This window comes from Sinocyclocheilus anshuiensis, unplaced genomic scaffold, assembly GCF_001515605.1.
Source record: "Sinocyclocheilus anshuiensis isolate Anshui unplaced genomic scaffold, SAMN03320099.WGS_v1.1 scaffold446, whole genome shotgun sequence".
NCBI lineage: Eukaryota > Metazoa > Chordata > Actinopteri > Cypriniformes > Cyprinidae > Sinocyclocheilus > Sinocyclocheilus anshuiensis.
In genome coordinates this window covers 1,639,313-1,646,101 of record NW_015544247.1, presented here as the reverse complement: position 1 = coordinate 1,646,101, position 6,789 = coordinate 1,639,313, and the positions used below count along the sequence as shown (strand labels likewise).

Genomic DNA, 6,789 nt, shown 5'->3' with positions numbered 1-6,789 from the left:
GTATTCTGGTCAGATGAGACCAAAATTAAACTCTTTGGAAGCCATAACACACACCATGCATGGAGGTCAAATGGCACTGCACATCACCCCAAAACTTCATGGTGTAGCACTGGCAAAATTAATATAATTGAAGGAAGGATGAATGGAAAAATGTACCGAGACATTCTTGATAAAAATCTGCTGCCATCTACCAGGATGATGAGGATGAAATGAGGGTGGACGTTCCAACGAGACAATGATCCCAAACACAAAGCCAAGGAAACTCTCATTTGGTTTCAGAGAAAGAAAGTAAAGCTGCTAGAATGTCCCAGCCAATCACCTGACTTGAATCCAACAGAAAATCTATGGAATGAACTAAAGATTAGAGTTCATAGAACAGGCCCATGCAACCTTCAAGATTTGAAGACTGTTTGTGTGGAAGAATGGGCCAAAATTATTAGTATGGTTAAACTGGATCATCAAGGGTCAGCAGCAAAGACATTAGTTAATAAAATGGGATTAGATACATTTGTGTTATTTAACATATTTAATTATTGCAGGTTTGCGTCATATTCTGAGTTTGCGTTTCAGTGTTTTAATTCATTTTGAATACTAAATCTGTTTTTTTGTGAGTGGGATGAATTAATGCACATTCACATTTAGTCTAGAACTACATCATGTTCACACAGCGCACACAACACCTCTGTACTTCCGATTTCTCCCAATATGGGGACAGGAGACTTGTCAGTCAATAAATGGGAAAACAAAGTAACTGGCGTTACTTTTTTTAAAAAGTAACTCAGATATTTTCTTGTAAATTAAAAAGTAATGCGTTACTTTACTAGTTACTGGAAAAAAGTAATCTGATTACGTAACTCGCATTACTTGTAATGCGTTACTCCCAACACTGTATATATATATATGTAGTATATATCTGATAGTTCTCCAAAATATCTATAAATAAACAGCCTAATGTAAATGAAATATAATATCAGTCACTATTTGAAAAAAAAAAAATCCCTTAAGACTCTTCTGGAAAACCTCTCAGGGCATATAGTAGGTTGTGCCATTGTGAGTGCTTATTGTCCAGCATGTGATGTAGTATATACAGTAACCTGGGCTTTTTCAAAGTCTCTCACCCCTAAAACGCTCCCATCCCCAGCAGTGTTTCTACCCATGTTCCTTAGCATATGCTGCACCGTGCAGGTCTCTGCTCCACTTCACCTCTGCATCCTCTCCATACAGCTCCAGATGGCCTCCTGCCCCCCAGGCTGGCAGCTGCCACCCCTACCTCGCTGCAGGTGGCCTGGGCTGCTCCAACACGTCACAATGCTCCCGGACCTCTGCGCTACCGGCTCCAGATGAGGACTTCAGCTTCCCCACAAGTTCACCAGTAAGCCATGAAGACCTTTTACAGTGTACACATGCACTTTTCCACACTACATACACATGTAGGTCACCGCTACTGTTGCAAACATGCAATCATCAGTGATCATTTTTTATTTTCAGTACAAAAGAACTATTGCTCAAAGGCAGTGACTTTGGATACACATATGAGTATTTGATCTAAAGAGAAGAAAGAAGTGGTTATGCTGTTGTAGAGCAGATGTACAGGAATATCAAATAGTAGGCCTTGACCAGGGCTGTACTTATGAAAAAAACTGCTTCTGTAAAAAGAAAAAAAAAAGAAACCAATGTTTTATCTAATATGTATGCATTACATGCTCCCTGACAACAAATTGCAATTTAATCAGAAATAGGGGAATTCTCATTCTGTTGTAATAAATAAATGACTAGGCGCATGTATTATATATAACCCTCATTTCCTGGGATTCTTTTAAAATGTATTTCATTGTTCATGTGATTTATTTATTATACTCCTTGGTAAATTTGATCGCGGGGCTCTGTGGAAGTTGATGCTGCTTAAAAACCAGCAAAGATTTGTTCCAATCAGCAGAATTTGTAAGCCATTTAATGCAGCGTGATTATATCTATTTTTCATTTCAGTTCAATACAAATATCCACTTGCATTTTCACCAGAATAATGTCATATTCTAACCATAGAAGTTGATGAGTGCATTCAATCCTAAACTCACTTTTGATTTGATTTGCTAAGCACTTAACGGAAAAGATGTTTTAATCATTTTAAAGCCCATATTAGGTCAGAATCTATAAGCTTGTGTACTACTAAGAGTTGACAAAATTAGCTTTAGCTAATGTAAACATTTAAAATACAGTCTTTATGCTAATAAAGCATAATAGCAGATATGTTCACTGATTATAAACCTAACAGACCACTCAGATCATTAGGATCGAGTCAGTTAGAAATACCAAGGGTTCACACAAAACAAGGGGAGTCCGCTTTTAGTTATTATGCTGCCCACAGTTGGAATCAGCTTCCAGAAGAGATCAGATGTGCTAAAACATTAGTCACATTTAAATGCAGACTCAAAACGCATCTGTTTAGCTGTGCATTTACTGAATGAGCACTGTGCTATGTCCGAACTGATTGCACTATTTTATGTATAATCATTTTCTATTCTTAACTGTTTTAAAATCATTTTAAACCTCTTAAATCAATTTTTAAATCATTTTCAAGGTTTTAAATTCCTTGTTTTATTGTTGTGATTATTTTTTTTTTTATTATTATTTCATTTCTTTTATGTAAAGCACTTTGAATTACCATTGTGTATGAAATGTGCTATATAAATAAACTTGCCTTGCCTTGCCTTGCTTTGCCTAATAAGCAATTAGCTAATAGTGAAAATTGGTCCCTAAACTAAAGTGTTACCATTTTTTAGGACGGACCCTTTAAATTTAAATGTTACAACATTTGAAATAAATGTTACAACATTTGAAATAAATTCTGTTGTTATTAATTATTGTGTTTATATTCATCAAATCCTGAAACAATGTATCATGGTTTCCAAAAAAAAAATATTAAGCAGCACAACAGTTTTCAACACTGATAATAATAAGAAATGGTTCTTGAGCACAAATCAGCATATTAGAATGATTTACCATTCAGGATCATGTGACACTGAAGACTAGAGTAATGGCTGCTGAAAATTTAGCTTGTGCCACCACAGGAATAAATTGCATTTAAATATAAATAAAATATAAAATATTGTATTAATATTTCAAAAGATTACGGTTTTTACTGTATTTTTGATCAAATAAATGCACCCTTGCCATAAGAGACTTCTTTAAAAAAAAAAAAAAAAAACAGTGTATAATCACACAATTGCAACATCACTCTTAAAAATAAATTTGCTTAAAAGGTTCTTCACAGCGATGCCATAGAAGAACCATTTTTGGTTCCACAAAGAACCATTCAATCAAAGGTTCTTTAAAGAAGCATCTCTTTCTTACCTTTTTATAATCTGAAGTACCTTCTTTCACCACAAAGAACCTTTTGTGAAACAGAAAGGTTCTTCAGATGTTAAAGGTTCTTTATAAAACCGTTTAGACAAAAACGGTTCTTCTATGGCATCGTGAAGCAACTTTATTTTTAAGAGTAATTATTTCTCATAATTAGGACTTTGTTTTTGTTGTTTTTTTGCTTCATAATAATAGTATTGGCTGTTATTAAAAATGTAAACACATCTACTGTACTACAGTATGTAATGTGTACTGTAATTTGTTCTGTGTAATGCACATGTACATTTATTTCTATCTTTAGGTTAATGGACGATGAGACGACTGTATTTAGTCACATGGTTAAGGACCTTGAACCCTTTACTGAGTATCATTTCAGACTGCTGGTGTCCAACAGCCATGGAGAAACCAGCAGCCCATGGGTCTCTTTTTTACCACACAAGACAGTGAGTTCCACAACTGACACACACACACATTCGCACAATGTCTACAAACACAACAGAAAGTCATTAAGCACACAAAGAGTTTGTTGTGTTTAACCACATGTCAGGCAGTTCCTCTGTGAGGCTTGTCCCACAGAGAAGAGCAGGTGTTTAGAGAGAGAGAGAGAGAGAGAGAGAGAGAGAGAGAGAGAGAAGGCCAGTGGGCAGAGATCACTAGTTAAAGGTACGCCTCTTCCACATGACCTTGCCAGTGTCATTTTGGACTGATTACTGTAATAGAATCATATTAAGGATCATAACAGACACTCTCTGCTAAGTTATAGATTAATTATACTTCAGCCTATTAGCACATACATTATAATTACTGAGCCAGTATTTGCATACACTCAGATTGCACTGTATTATGGACCATCACCTCTTCATTATCATGCTTAGAGACATCCCCCTCCCCACAATGCCCTGCAGCACTTCACAACTTCTTCTTTTGGGAAGAGTTTTCCCTCTGTCTGAGAGCAGAACCACGTAAGCCGAGTAACATTCACAGCCTTATTGAGACTTTTTGTTCAGTTTCTTGTCTGGGATTCTGCTTTGGTCTTCTTGTGTTGCACCATGTGTCTGTGTTTTTTTTTATCTTGCAGCTTGTATTTAGTATTCTTTATGGATGCTTAGCATATCTTTCATAGGTTGTATTCCTCTCTAAGAGGATGTCAGAAATTGTAATGCTTTTTAGAACCTCTGCATTAGCTGCATTGTTGAGCACTAAAGAATATGTCCATGTCTGATGTTTTTAATTAAATATGTTTATGCTTAGATTATAGGCGTGGTTTGGGATAATAAGGTTGACAATGATATCACTTTATAAAGTGCTCGCTGAACACATTAAATCTTGTTAAAATTTCAATTTATAATTTGTGATAGTCATATCAGTGAGAGTGATATTGATAGTGATATTTCACTGTGATCGTGACTTTTTTACTATTTGTGGGAATTTGTTTTCAATTTAAACTCAACATTTGTTGGATTGATATTTGTATTCTTATATACAATGTTTAGATATTTAAGTAAATATATTTAATTAATATATTTATTTAACTATGTTAATAACATCATATTTTTTGCACATAGAAAATATATTTTATAAATATATGTATTCAAATATGTTAATACTATAATCATATTTATTAAATAATAATAAATAAATATTTGAATACAAATATTTGAATACTTTGGGGCATTTAAGTGATTGAAATCCAGTGTAAGTCTGTCGTCAATTCTCTAAAGTATGTAAATATTTAGTCGATTAGTCAACAGAAGAGACAGACGGCTGCACGTCAGTGTCCTGCGTAATACTTGTTTATAGATCTGCTGTTGGAATTATTACTTGCTGCTAGGAAGGAATATTTCGTTTTCTGCCTATTTCTACGTTATATTTTTGTTTGCGTTTGTATTTTTGATTGCACTTTCTGGTAATCCCCAATTGTAAGTCGCTTTGGATAAAAGCGTCTGCTAAATGACTAAATGTAAATGTAAATGTAAATGTAGTAATACTGTTGTTTAAATATTTTCAGATATTTATTTATTAGTATTTAATAAATATTATTATATTATTAACATATTTGAATGCATATATTTTTTAAATATATTTTCTATGTACAAAAAAAAATACTTTTTGGGGGGATCTGTTTGTTGCTACTGGAAGAAACTGAAATGATTTAACATATCATTTTAATTCATTTGTTGTTGCTGTTGTTGTTTTAATGTGACTGTATGTGTATTTAGTACTGTATTGTGTTGAGCATTGCAAAAAGGAAACTGGCGCTTTCATGTATATGGGCCATTCTACAGAATTGGTGCAAACTGCTGTCACACAACCAAAAACACATTTAAAAAGCATTTATGTGTTCAAATATTAGATGTTTATTAAGATACTTCTATTTTAATTAAACCCATCAATTTATGATCAGGAAATATTCCTGTGTCCCCCTCTCTCATAGCTACAAGGTGTGAGTAGATAGGTCTCATCATTTTGAGGTAAATGTGTTCAAAAATCTGAAAAATCTGTGTGTAACTTTAATGAATGTCACTTCCGAACACCTTTTTTCTGCAATTAAGCACGCTTTTTTGAGAGTTATTCCATAACATTTAGTTTTTATATGTATACCACTGTTCAGAACTGCTAGCTAACCATGTGCGGATTAGCATCTTTGAGCTAGGTTCAAAATTATCTAAAATTGTCACTACCGAAACATTTGGTGGCGTTTCGGTAGTGACATCTTTGGGGTTTTTTTGGGTGTTGTCCCATAGAATTGTCACTACTGGAACAGTCACTACCGAAACATGTCATCATTATTTCGGTAGTGACAAAAGGGAACACATAATCCTCATATTTGGGGGAAATAAACAAAATTTTAGTACAGTTATTTTTTTTGGGGTGTTATCCCATAGAATTGTCACTACCGAAACAGTCACTACCGAAACATTTGGTGGAGTTTTGGTAATGACATCTTTGTTTGTTTTTTTTGGGTGTTATCCCATAGAATTGTCACTACCGAAACAGTCACTACTGAAACATGTCATCATTGTTTCGGTAGTGACAAAAGGGAACACCTAATGCTCATATTTGGGGGAAATAAACAAAATTTTAGTACAGTTATGCAATTTTTTTTTTGTATTTTAATATGTTTTAGTAGTATTTTAGTATGCGAGTTAAAATTCTGTAATGTGATGTGGTTGCTACCAAAGCACTACCGAAAATGTGCTGTCACTACCGAAACATGGGATGATTTGTCAAAAATAAAGTATACTGAATTATCAACTAAGATGTTATTATATTATGGTTATGATATTTTTTGGTTCAATGTACATTGAAACTAATGAACCTTTAACTTGGAAATCAGTGTGGTCAGCTTGCAGGGCAAGCTTTTATTTATATAGCACATTTCATACACAATGGTAATTCAAAGTGCTTTACATAAAAGGAATTAAAATA

The 6,789-nt window shown here is 33.9% G+C and overlaps 1 pseudogene; it reads left to right on the top strand.

Moving 5' to 3' along the window:
- The window catches only part of LOC107697660 (usherin-like), a 241,341-nt pseudogene that overhangs the window by 133,748 nt on the left and 100,804 nt on the right, over positions 1 to 6,789 (top strand).